At 42.3% G+C, this 14,278-nt stretch overlaps 1 long non-coding RNA gene and 1 pseudogene across 1 annotated transcript in view; both read left to right on the forward strand.

Annotated features, from left to right (window-relative positions):
* The window catches only part of Gm32398, an 86,196-nt gene that overhangs the window by 35,151 nt on the left and 36,767 nt on the right, over positions 1–14,278 (forward strand). The window lies entirely within an intron of this gene.
* Positions 4,150–9,299, forward strand: Gm40238 (annotated as a pseudogene).

Below are 14,278 nucleotides of genomic sequence, written 5' to 3' on the forward strand. Positions count from 1 at the left end.
AAACAAGATGCCTGCAGAATCTGGCCTCTCTTGTGCCTCATGGTATTTGGCAGAATTGATCCTAGAGCTGACTCAGAGGCAGTCTCACTCACTGGGCATGTGGGCAGACTAATTAAGCTGCTGAAATCTTTGGAGTGTTGTCACCAGCCCTTTACCTCATGTGACCACAAAAGGATGAAAGCCCACCTGGAGGCAGCCAGTGTCACGAGACTTATGCCGAGACTCTCTGTTTCCTTCCTCTGATGGTGATGTCACTTCTTGGGGTCTTTGAGGAAGCACTCCAGTGGATGGGTTCCCTTGTGTCAGCTATGGTGCTGAACACTTGATAAGTTTAGGAATAAAGATGGATCCCATATGCTTTTCCTCTAACAGCGAAGTTAGAAGCCATGGGTCTAACTTCATCAAAGTGCCAGGATAAGATGTAGTCATCCACCCAGCCCAGGCTATCCTAGAATAGAGGAAGTTTGCACAGAAGCAGACTGCCAATGCCAGTGTTTGGGCAGAATCCTGCTCTCTGTGGACTGACTGGCTTCTGAAAGCCATGAAATGAGAAGATTCTCGTATAATTTTTGAAAATTCACTAATAAGCCAATCATATAAGAGGAAGAAGGATAATACTTTTCAACCAAGTACAGTCTACATAACGACGCTTGTTTCTATCCCTCAGATTAGATTGCATCGGCAGACGCCTCTTGCTGAAAAACCAATTTCTCTCAGTCCTATCTGCTCTATGTGTCCACCCTTTCTGTTGTGCAGCCTCCAACTTCATAATGCAGACTGTGGTACTCTATCTTTACCCTACTGTGTTAAACATTGGTGCCCAGGTACCAAAGGCAAATAGAGGGATACATAGCAGGAAGGTGGCTCTTAGCTCCTCTCTCTGCTGTGTTTCCCAAGGCTTCTGCCATGCCATGGATTGATATTACCTCCCATTTGCAGCAAGGTACCTGTCTTCTAAGGGGTATCCTGGAATTCTCTCGTCCACACTGTAATTCACACTGCATGCTATCACTGGGCTAATGTTCTGAAAACACCACTCTTACAGAGTCACTCAAACTCCTCGATCCTCCATTTCCTCATTGAAAAATGGATATGTTTGTTTTCCCTGCTTGCCTACCTGATATTGTTGTGGAAAGCACCAGAAAAGACCGTGGTAGAAAGTGCTTTGTGGAGAGAATCATGCTGTGCATATGGAGCTAGACCTTGGAGATGTGGGCCTCCCATCACCTACTGCCTACTACAGCAAGTGCACACAGTTGAGCTTGGTGTTCAAGGCTTCCATGAGCAAGCATAACCTTGGTCATCTTTCCCTTCCCCACCTGTACTTTTGTGACATACCCAGTACCTTCCCTGAGTGTTGCTCATCTCCGGGAATCTTTACATCTGAGGTGTTGTAGGCTCTATAGCTAGAATTGTTTCAGTGTGGCTGCACATTTAAAATCCACAGAACAGTCTGAAAGAACTCCATCCACCTTTGATTGAATCATTTTGGAATGAAGTCAGGAAGGCTGTGCTCAGTTACATATTCCAATGACTCTAATGGATGCCTAGGGTGAAGAGTGCCTAGTTTAGGCCTTCCATTTAGCATTGAGTTGTTTTGTTTTCTTGAGTACAATGTTCTTCCTCATTAGCCTCAGATTTTTATAGACCAGAGACCCTTCTTCATCTCCTTTGTTCCATAATGCTTTCTGTCTGTTCAGGACACAGATAGATTTCGTACACGGGATTTATCAAATCTGCATGAGCACACGTCAGTTCTTCCATCTTCCTCACCCATCCCTCATTCTATCGTCCAAGTCTGAAGTCAGCATTAGTTATTTCTGTGGGTTGGGCCAAGCATGAGCCTCATTTGTGCTTACCAATGGGAACTTGAAGCTACTGTGTTCGCTTGGCAGAGCAGCAAGGGAGTCCTTCCATCAGGAAGCCTTTCATAGGTCTCTTTCTTGGGGGCAGGGTCCATTTGGTGGAGTCAAAGTTCAGAAACAACAGAAGTAGAATTTTAGACCTAGTCATCTAGAATAATAGTAGGAGGTAGAATGATGCATTTTCACGGACAGCCAAGTCAAAACCATGGTTTTGTTAGATACGTGTATTTAAGGCCAGATACTCAAGAAAAGAGTCTCAGTGATGACAGCAGATTGTTGCACTGCTGTTCTCTGACCTTTCCTGATGCACTAAAACCACTATTCCTGGGTGCCACAGGAAGCTTATATGGTTTTTGTTTCCAAATCCTCTGGACTGGAGGGTTTCAGTTATGGGAGGGAGCTATGAGCTCTTGGACCTCAAGAGTGGAATTACTGTTAACAGACATGTTTACAGTTACTCTTAGATACTGCTCACATACTACACAGAAGTGGTTTCTCCATTCCTTCCCTCTGCCCTTTTGTGTTTGGAGGCTGCTCTTATTGTGGCCACTTAATCTCATCTACTTAGCTGCAGCAGTTGGCTTGCAATATTCATAGTATGTGACTGTTCATTTCTGTTATTCTTAACATGGTTTAAAAATATATTTGATTTATTTTATGTGTGTGGCTTCCCAGTTCATGTATGTGTTACAGTGTACATGTGTGTGGAGGTCAGAGGACAATTTGTGGAAATTGATTCTCTCCTTCCAGGGACCAAACTCAGGTGATCAGGGTGGGAGGGTGGGGGGCAAGCACCTTTTCTAGCTGAGCCGCTGCGCTTGCCCAGTGTGCTATTTATATAAGCTATGCTCATACCTAATGTGCATCTTTCTTGCTGGGGACTGAACCTAGGGCTCCATACACATTTGGCAAGCATCCTACCACTGGGGCACACTTCAGCCCCTCCATTGTTCTTTTGTATGAATTATAAGCATCATATATGGTGTCATCTATTTTCCATTGTTTTCCTGAATATCTGTAGCATTTAGCTTCTTCCCAGAGCACATGCGATCTTTCAAGGCTTTGCTTAGTAATTTTGCTTCAGGCCATCTACTTTTTTGGGCCCTTTTCTTAAGAAGTCTTACTCTAGTAAATGGAGAGAAACACCATTAAAACAAAATAAAATACCACCTTGATTATAGTGTGCTGTGGCTGCTGAAAATTTATCTTCTTGTGAATACAAACCCCCCAGGCTGTCCGCTGTACTTCATATCTGAACTTCCCTATCATTCTTTAACTCTCTCTCCTAATCAGTCAGTTGGCATGAACTCAATAGAAAACTTTACCTGACAGCCTCACTGTTAACAGTGACCAAAGCAGACTTGAATGCCAGCAGTGTCTGCTACTTATGCCTCTTTTTTTGTTGGTGCCTGGACTACTCCATATCTGTGTAATACATGATTTTTAAGGACTTAAAATCAAGATTCAAGAGTGAAGCTGCACCTTGGTTTGTAGTGACTACAGACCATGGTGTCTGTACTAGGTAGTTAGATGGGTGGGTCATTCAGATGCACATTTGCTGGTGTTGTGAAGATATCCTGGCTGTGGACTCCCGGTCTTTGTGTCTTGAAGATTTGGCTCTCCTGTGACAGTGGCATCGATACTCTTCATTTGCCCTGACATTACGCATGTGTGCGTCTGTGTGTGGTCTGCAGTAATTACAGTATATGCCACCTGCCGCATCCCGGAAGCATGAGGGGGTGGCAGGAGAGCATTTGTGCATTTGTGAGAGGCTTTTCAAAATTCATTTATTTCAATAATTTCTCCTCCCTCTCTCAGGGTCAGTTGGCACATCTGCCATGACTACACCCCTCGCTTCCTGGCACTGGTATCAGTGAAGACACCTGCTTTCTTCCTGCTCTACGCAGAGGGAGAGGCATGGGGGTCTGTGGGCTCAGCGTTGAGCATCTGAATCTCACAGAGACATTTCAGAAAGTGTGCTGGGAAGACATATGCTGCAAGTTATTTTCCCAGAGTCGGGAACACAGCCAAAAGGACTTTATTTCATTCATTCCTTTGTTCAATATGATTTAGGTTACAAGTGTATGATTTTCCTTGTGTAAAGAGTAATGGGGGTAGGGAAGGCAGAGAGCCTTAAGGCATCTCTTTTATCAAATATGAGAACACACACACATGCACACACACACATATACATGCTCTCACACACATATACATGCTCACATACACATGCTCACATACATACACATGTACACACACACACATACACATGCACACACACACATACACACACACACACACACACACACACACACACACACACACACACACACACTGAAGATGCTCATTAAGCTGGGTGACAGTGACTGTCAGTTTGAAGAGCTGGCCTCCTGGATCCTACCATGGCTGTGTCTTCAGCCCTATATTCATTCATAGACTGTGCCTAACTGGTCAAGCTGTGAATAAAATTCTGGACATAGAAGAGAAAAAAGGAATATTTCCACTTATATTGAAAACCAGAACTTGAGTATGAAGAAATACAGATCTGTTTTGAATCAGTGTTGTGGGACTCAGTTGTATCCCTGGCAAATTCCTTTTGAATGTAGCCTACAGTGTTTGGGGTTCTGGCTCCAGCAGGGAGGTTTTTGATAGAAATCCACAGTCTTTGCTGAAATATAAGCAGTAGTTTCAGGTTGCTGAGTGGTCAGCCATGAATGGGACACCCATATCAATGCCCACAAAGCCTGGGGACATTGGAGGAAAGAGTGGAAGAAATAAAGGACACAGAGGAAGAAGTGGAACATCAGGGAACTCTGTCTTCCAGAGGTCTGGATGCATCCAGCTGGAGCTCAGCTGTTTCAGGAAAACTAGCAAAAGGGACTTTGTTCAGCAGCCTACCTCACTGGCCCTCATGTCCCACAGAAGGCAGGAGGTTACTGGGGAAGTAGGACAAGGAACATCAGTCTCTTGGGCTGCTATAGTAGCCTAGCCTGATGTTGAGCTTGTTGCCCTCTTGCCTTTGCCTCCTGAAATTACAGGCTCGCTTTTCTATGTCCAGCAGCAAGCAGTGTACTCCTATACCACAAGGCCAGGGTAAGTTTTTTATTTGTATAACGTTTATGTTGTGGTACTTGGGGACCAAACCCGGGGCGATCTGCATGCTAGAGCAGCATTCTTTAGCAGTCACTGGCATCTGAACTGGGATGTCTTTTGTGGATCCCTGTATTCTAGAAAAGTGCAAGCTAGTTGGTAGCAGAGATCCTGGAACCAGATGGAAATGTGAGATCAGCTTGGTGGCCTGTGGAAGGATGACACCAAGTATTTTGGAAAAGGAGGAGCAGGCATCCCTACTTTAGCTGTGAAGTGGATTTACAAGGCATCCTCATTTTATGACCCTTTATCAATGCATACAATCTGATTGTCTCTATCTTTGGGTAATTACTCCTATCTAATGAACTTAATTGCCAAGATTGCTGTGGGTTTGCTGCATTTTAAACAATTCAGTTAAAGATTGCAAAAGGATTGACAATAAAATGTTTATCAGGTGAAAATTATCTTCACAGACGGACACACCCACTTTCTGTCTTATAAAGACTGAATTCGAAGGCCCAGGAAATAGCTGGGAGGGTATTGATTTTTTTTCTCCCACTTGTTTATAGAAAGAAAATTATAGAAACAATAACAATCATATGTGTGCAGTTTGAACACCTACACTGTGTTAAACACTCTAATTTTACATCAAATTGAGCAAAGATGGAAGAGTCAGTAATTCTGCTCCCAAGGACTCTGATTGCACACACCTACAAGACCACTCCCAGAGCTCCGCGACGCCCATATTGACAAGTTACAAGGAATTCTGGGACTACTCCTCCTTGGCCCTCCTGTTCTGTAAGGATTCTCTCGTTAGCATTCCGCAGATGACCCAGAAAGTAAACCAGACAGTTAACAGAGCCTAGATCTTAATTAAACTACTTATACCAGAGGGTGTCTGGTATATGATTATGGTTAAGTACTGGCTTTCCCAGGAAAGCAATCCACTGCATAAACTTGAGAGAAGAATGGGTAGGATTTTGTTGAGGGATTTACAAAAAAGTTCTCACATTGTTCATGCAAAATCATGATCCCCCATGGTGATGCCACTCTTGGCATTGGAGCTGTCCCCCATACTTATTGATAATGATGTTTACTCCTCATCACCCACTCCTCTGGGACTTATGTGAATGTACAAAGTGCCTGGCCACTTCATCACGGCTTCTAGGTTGGTCATCCTCAGAAGGATTGACAGAGTAAAACGTGTGTTTTATTGTGTACTCTTTTCCACGTATTTCTGCACCACGGTGTATTTAGAGCATTATGCTAGTGTTTAGTTTTGCACATGTTTGATCTTTAGTTTTGCACATGTTTGATCAGTGCTGCTTTGGTGCACACCTTTAATCCCAGCACTTGGAAGGCAGAGGCAGGCGGATTTCTGAGTTTGAGGCCAGCCTGGTCTACAGAGTGAGTTCTAGGACAGCCAGGGCTACACAGAGAAACCCTGTCTCGCAAAACCAAAAAAAAAAAAAAAAAAAAAAAAAAAAAAAAAAAAAGAAAGGAAGGAAGAGAGAAATAAAGAAAGAAAACTGCTGCAGTGTTGAATGGGGTAAGGTAATTATTTTGCTCAGAACTTTACCAAGAGTAGTTTTCCAGTTTGAAAAGTCAGTCCCCTGGTGGAATCAAGCAGTGTTCCAAGCAATGGAATCATGCATGGCAAGGATGAGCCTGTTGAGGTATTTAATTTACGTTTACCTCTACACAGGTGGGAGTATCTGATGATCTGATTGCCTTCTAGCATAGTTAGTCATACCCATCTACAAACTCAGAGGTGTGTTGTATAATAAATTATTTCAACTGATCTCTCCTTTAGCTCACAACTAAGGTACAGCATTTCTATTTTATAAAATTATGTAGGCAGGTTATATTATCCATGGCTTTCACAGGGGATTAGCAAGGGGACTTTAGGATCAGCTGTTTGAAGGAAGACTCTGGCTTGGGTAAGGCTCAGATGAGTGACTGTGAGAGCTTCATGTAGCCAATCTGTGCTGTGTGGAAAGCGTGAGTCTTTAAGTTTCAAGCCTTCATGAGAGTGAGCACTCACCTTTATGATTCACATTCTTTCCCTGGGCAGCCACATGATTGGCTCAAGCCCAGATTGCTAATTACCCATCAGTGATTTGTCAATTGAGTAGATTCTGATTTCTCCTACATGTCTTCCTTTTCCCACCCAAAGGTTCAGTATCCTGTTGTGTTCTTCTCTCCAAACACACCACCATATTACCTTAGCATTCCCTCTTTTTCTCTTTCTTTCTGTATATAGTCATTCCTTAATATTCCTTCCAGAACTCTCACTAGATAACCAAATCTGTGTATCCTCCAGTATGGTAAATACATGACATGATATTTGCATCTTCCTACTTGCTTTAAATTATCTCTAAATTATATTACCTAGTAATATCTATATCTATATGCTTACATTACCTAATACAATATAAATACTGTGAGATAGTATTATGCCATTATAATCTACTGTTGGATGATAGGGTCAAAAAAAGACCAAATTTTCAGTACAGATACTTCATTACCATATATTTTTGATCCAGAGTTGGTAGAAGAAACCATGAAAATGGAACTCTGTATACCAGTGGGCAACTGTATATATGTAAACACACATATACATACATGCAGGCATGCACATATATATCTCATTTTTCCTAATTTGTTGAAGTTTGCCATGGTACCCATTGCATTGAATATGAAACCATCAATACACACAAGTTGCAGATCTGCTTGGCCCTGCGATGCCCTTTCTAGCTGTAGGAGCCCATTCAGTGTCAGCCATTGCACCTGCAAAGTGTAGTTCTCCTCACTGTGTGGTGCTTTTCATTGTCTGTCATGCTTTGATGGCTTTGAACACAGGTCTGTTATGCAGAAGACTGTCCAACAGTTCGGGCATTGGAACATTTATTCATCAATAGGTTCATAAGATTATCTCATAGTTTGGAGTTTGGGAGATTTCTTCATCAATAGGTTCAGCTTCTGCATCTCTGACTAGAACTTTGTGAAGCAGAATCAGTGTTCTTGGTGCATTATTTCACAAGGCACTTGACATCTGGGTTCTCTTCTGTGTATCTGCACATTTAGTTATGGACTCCTGGATTCACTAGGAGGTAACTATCCATTAAAATAATTTATTTTAGTGCTTAAGCTTTTGCCAGTTTAGATCTTGAGACTCATGTCTATTAGATACTGCGTCATTGGACATTTTCTCTTTAATTCCAACAAAAGATAGTCTCACACATTCTTTACCTCACTCTGGAATCAACCATCTTCCAGGAACTAAGACCTGGTGCTGAACCTGCTCATTACTCCTGGTTTAATTTGTTTCTAAGACTTCTCAGCAGACAGAACTACACCTCTGGATCTCTCCCTATCAATAACTGTAAGTACATAAAGCATATTCGTCTATCTGATACAACCCCCCACTATACATCAATGTCTCTAAAAGTTATCCACCATCATGTGCTTATTTTAATCTACCCCTTTCCACTCTTGACAGCAAGAAACTTGGTGTGCATAGTATTACTTTACTTATTTTTCCAGTCACCTTGTAAGCAGCTAATGACCACAGGGGCTGTTAATTCAGTGTCCCACTGATGCCGAGGGAGTCACCTCTCTTCCAGTCTTACCCTGAGAGGATGTGGGAAGGAAATAGTCTGTTATTTATAAAATTCATTTCAGGGTAATAGTGAAGGTACTTTTATAGTACATAATAACTAAATGTGTATTTAGTAGTGTACAGGATCACTTCTCATGTCCACCACATAACATTTTCCTATATATCGTATCTCACATCTCATTTCAATTTGTTTTTATGTCTGAAAGGCGGCTCTAGCCTTCATTTCCTCTATAATAATGTGCACTATACAGTAGTTGGCACTGTGTATCATTCTCTTCTGCTCTGGGGTTCATTGTGGCAAGTTTGCTCATGGTCTGCATTGGAGAGTCTTAAAGATGAAGCTTTAAGATCACGCTCCTAGAACTCTTAAAACCGATCTCTCATCGATCTGCTGCTGCCTCCACTCGCCATGGACCCCAACTGCTCCTGTGCCTCAGATAGATCCTGCTGTTGCATTGGCTCCTGCAAATGCAAACAATGCAGATGCACCTCCTGCAAGAAAAGCTGCTGCTCCTGCTGCCCCGTGGGCTGTGCGAAGTGCTGCCAGGGCTGCATCTGGCAAAGAGGTTTTGGACAAGTGCAGCTGCTACGCCTGGAGTGGGGACGTCTCCACAGCTGTGTAGATAGTATATGTAGGAACCTAGCCTTTTTTGTACAACCCTGACCCGTTCTCCACACCGTTTTCTATACAGCATGTAACTGACAATAAAAGCCGTTGACTTGATAAAGAAAAAAAAAGCTAGTTTTAACATTTTCTTTCAATGTTCAATATTATGACTATCATTAGCAGTAGACTTATTTTGGTCTTTCCCACCTGCTAAGTGGGGATATTTTGTTAGCCAGATTTCCTTTTTCTGATTCCAAAAAACTGGCCTCTGAATGGTACTTCTATAGTATTCCCTCTGTTCTCTTCTGGAGCACTCCTTCAACCTACACTGTACCTCTCAGTATATCCCTTCACCTGTCCTAATGAGTAGGTATTTATTCTGTATTTATTTTCTTTTCCTTTCCCACACTCAGCACAGCCTCTCCTTTATTAGGTTGCTTCCACCTCTATAGTCAGGCCAGAGTTGATCCCATTATCAGTTTGAAGAGATTGTTTATGTTCATTACTATAGTTTCTGTTTGTGAGATTCATCATTGGCTCACTCTCGTGTTTCTCTCTGAGCTTTTCAATGTAGGTTTTTGCTCCTTTAAATAAGGCTCTCCTTTCACTCATTCATATAAGCAGTTGCTCCTTCGCTTCTCTAAAGCAGTACATGGCTGAGTTTGGGGTTTATTTACTCATCTATTTTGTTTTTCATTTCATGCTTACTGTTGTATATTTTAAAAAATAGTTTGGAACTTTGACTCATGGCCTCATTTTCAGGGGTATTTTCTTATTACTTAGTGTTCCATCTCTGATTTCTCTTGTTCACTACCTTGGTGGTTATATTGAGGAGATACCATAATGGCTGTTTTAGTCACCAGCTCAATTGTAAAACCATAGAAATTACAGAGTGTGTTGAAAAGCCAGGAGAAGCCTTTGTTGGTTCCTCGCCTCTGGAATTGTAGTTCTGTGCCCCTCAGCTCCATGACCCGTCCTAGTTCCTAGCTTCTGAAGAACACCGAGGCAGCCTCCTTTCCTTCTATTTTATCAAATAGTGCGTATCTATGAGTATGCCAGTCACTCTTCTCATTGCTAAGACAAAGTGACTGCAAAGGAACGGATTTCAGGGGAGAATGATGGTTATCTAGTTCCTTAGCGGAGGAAGGAACAGCTTCTATCTGTAGAAGAGAGGGAAAGAGAAAAGGTTCAAGGGGAAGCAAGCTATAGGTCTCAAAGCCTATGCCTCCAGTTCCCTAATTTTGGGGGCGTTAGTCCCACATCCCTAAGATTCCATGGGATGGTCCAGCTGGGGACCATCTGCTTAACCATGTGAGGCTTGGAGGACTTCACACATTCAAACCTACCAACGGAGGACGGTTTGAGGAGCTGGATCGCTTAGCTCTAAGCACTGAGCCTACTTCTTAGTTGCAAGGAGACTTGAACTCAGGTACTCACTGCCTTGCTCTGACCCTGGGACTTATCAGTCTACCGCCAGGGCAGCTTATAGTTTGGAGTTGCTGCTCTAGTCCTGATTCCTTAAACCGTTTGTTGTTTTGTTTTGTTTTATTGTGTCTGAGTCTGGCTGTATTTTTGCTTTGCTTTGTTTTGAATATATCACTACATATTTTGAGCCAGAGTGACAATGTCAAAGTGTAGACTCACAGAGCTGTTTTGATAAAAGGTTTCCCATTTCCATTAGGCACAAGTAACATTGTGGTAGAACAGAATGAGGATTTTAACTCATGTGAGCTGCCAGCATGGTCTCAGAGCTCTGGGAGAATTTACCTCCATCCTTCACTGAATCACAGACTCTCCAAACACAAGGTCCACTAACACTGGACTTTGTTTATCTCTCTCTGTCTAGGAGCTATTTCATGGCAAGTTTATGCCTTTGGGTACCTATCAGTGTGGCTCACAGTGAAAAACGTTCTCTGGTGTGTTTTCTCATCTTGGTAGGAATGAGAGGCACAGTCAGCAGCCATCTTGCTTTGGGAAAGAAAGGCAGGGAGGGAGGCAGCATCATCCCTTCCCAAAGAGCAAGCACTTTAATAACTCCTGCGAGGCTGATCAGACCTTTAACAACACACAGAATGGTGTTCAGGGATATCTTTTTGGATTCTAAGATGCTTGCTGACCTCTATATAGAGGTAAAACCTTTCCTTACTTTCAAGACTACATGTATCTCCTTGTAACTGCCATCCTGATGACCCAAATGGTTCTCGGTTATAGAGCTGATCTGATGTGGGAAGATGCTGTTTTAAATTTTCCTCTTTGCCTAATTCCTCCTATTTCCTTTGGAGCTGGACTGTACCTCAGACCTCTCATTATTCTTGGTACCATCCTCAGTGTGTTCTATTTGGTTTTCATTTCTTATTTCTTGGTGGGGGGACATTCACTGTTTATGTAAACAAACATATACTTTTATTCTATCTTGCTTCTAGCTCTCCTTAGGTGGAGAAGGATTCAGTTTGTTCCGTCACAGGCTTAAAGATCTAACTAGATGGAGTTGCTGTCCTTGCTTCTAACATGGGTCATTCAGCCCATTCTTCTCCAGATACTTGTTCAGAACCCTGAGTTTTCAGTCTGGCCTGGTAAATGTTCACTGCAATTCTGTAGTTCTTCCCTTGTTATCCCTGCTGTCTGGGAAAAGCTACTCACAGGCTGGTCCATAGACCGGGTAATGGTGTATTGATTGCTGAGCAGGTGGTTAGAGTACGGTTTGATTTTTATATATAATTCCATTTTTTTGCCCTTTGGCTGGTTGCTGAAAGGTGTTTTATGTTATAATTTCATCTACAGGATAATCATTTTGATTTCAGTGCTTCCCAGTTGTTTTGACTTTTTTCCTTTTCTCTTTCCACAAACTGATATAATGCTCTGAGACTGTATGAGGATTAGGAAAAAGAAAAAGTGTGGTGTGGTTTGTTAAACTGAATATTCTGAAATAATATCTTCTTACGTGGAGGACTCAAGTGAGCCTGCATGAGTTGGTTTGTGTTGAATGTCTCAGGGATGTATTTTTCCAAAGAGTATTTCATGAACTTTCATCACCTTATGAGATACTTATGAGTGATGGTCTCCACCCTTGTGAGAGTTAGATGTCCCATGCCCTGTATCATCATTAGAAAGAACTTTTTCACTTGGTCATACAGAAAACATGGAGACTGCTAGAAGTAAACCTTTCTTATGTAACATTTACCATGCTTATCAGGGTAGAGCTCCTTAATTAAAAGATGGCCATAGCCATCCATGATCTGAAAAAAATAACCTTCTGTTTGGCCTGGTACAATCTTGGAGATGCCCTTCTAAGCTGTGAAGCATACCCATAGATGTTATGAAGTGTATGTCCATTCACAAAGTGCTGCATGCTTGACTCATGGACTGTGGTCCAGAAGACTAAGATGCACTTGTTTGTTTCTGTTGGGCAATTAATTTGAATATTCATCCAATAAGAGACACCCACAACCACATAGCTATCATCAGACTGTTTTGTGTCAGGAAGTAGGAAAGAGCATAGGGGAAAGATGTTGTCAAAATTCGGTGGACAAGCTGGGCATGGTGATAAGAAGGTATAACTCCAGTATGGGTAGGAGGCAGAGACCAGTGACTCTTGGGGGGCTTGCCAGCCAGTCATTCTAGCCTAAATGGTACAGATTTAATGAGAGATCTTTCCTGAAGGACTAAAAGAGAATTGGGGAATTGAGGAAGACATCCTGACATCATTAACCTCTAGCTTCCACAAGTACCTGCATGGATGCAAACATCCTCTCTGTCTGTCTCTGTCTGTCTGTCTCTGTCTGTCTGTCTGTCTGTCTCTGTCTCTGTGTCTCTCTGTCTCTCTGTGTGTGTCTCTGTGTCTCTGTCTCGCTCCCTCTGTCTCTTTCTTACATACACACACATAGTCACTTTTTAAAAGTAAGCATCTATGAAAATGACTGCCATGGACAGCTAGGAAAAGTTTGTTTGCTGGAGATAGATAATTCAGAATAGATATGCATAACAATAATGAAGAGATAATGTGTTTGGGAAATGGGGTATGAGAGGGAGGAGTTAGAGGAGGGAGAAGGAGGAGTGATGTAGATGCGGTGCCTGCGTATGAAGTTCTCAAGACAATAAAATGATTGTTTTAGAGACAGGAGGAGGAAGGAATTGGTGGATCAGGGTGGGGAGAATGCAAAGGTGTTTCCTGTCTTGACTGATGCACAGAGGAGAAGGGGAAAGAGTGCTGCTATGGAGGATGGATATGGAGGGCAACTATTGAATGGTACCCCATCCCTCCTCACAACAGAAACTAAATAGTTATGACTTATTTTAGGAAGATTTCTAAAGATCTCCAAGGGAAGCATGCTAAGATGCAGACAGTCTTCAGAGACAGAGGCCCCCATGTACTAGCAGACCTACTTGAAGTCTCTTATATAGTGACTTCTCCTCTCTCCCGGAAACAACACCAGGCTCATGAGTAAAGTTCTTAGCTGGAGGCTACCCAGTCACTAGGTAGTCATTAGGAGATAAAAACTATTGATCATTATTTGTCTGATGCTTGTTGGAAACAGCAGGCTTCCTGCTAATATCTTTATCCACTTCTAAGGCTGTCAGCCTATTGACTTTCCTTTTTTAAACCAGTTGATTGGAGTTGGAGGTGCAGAAGAAATGACCTGTAAGCGAATGATGGGAAGGTTTGCCTATGACACATGTGGTTTATCTTATGTTTTCCTTCTTTGAGTCAATTCCAAACAATACAAATAATACAGAAAGTAAGGCTCAGTAATCTATGCCTCACTAGTCATGTGGCAGCCCTGACTGTGGCTCACTCACCTTGGTAAGGAGTTAGTGAGTTTTGAGGCTATGGTGACAAAAGGGTTGTGTGTGGTTCCCCACAAAGGCTCCTGAGCCTCTGGCATATGTGAAGCACAGAGCCAACTACTGCAGGAGCCTTGGCTTTCTCTGCACAATAAACTCTGTAGTGTAGTCAGCCAAAAGGATTTCTCTTTCTTTCTTTCTTTCTTTCTTTCTTTCTTTCTTTCTTTCTTTCTTTCTTTCTTTCTTTCTTTCTTCCTTCCTTCCTTCCTTCCTTCCTTCCTTCCTTCCTTCCTTTCTTTCTTTCTTTCTTTCTTT

The sequence above is a fragment of the Mus musculus genome, chromosome 12 (genome assembly GCF_000001635.26).
Source record: "Mus musculus strain C57BL/6J chromosome 12, GRCm38.p6 C57BL/6J".
Lineage (NCBI taxonomy): Eukaryota > Metazoa > Chordata > Mammalia > Rodentia > Muridae > Mus > Mus musculus.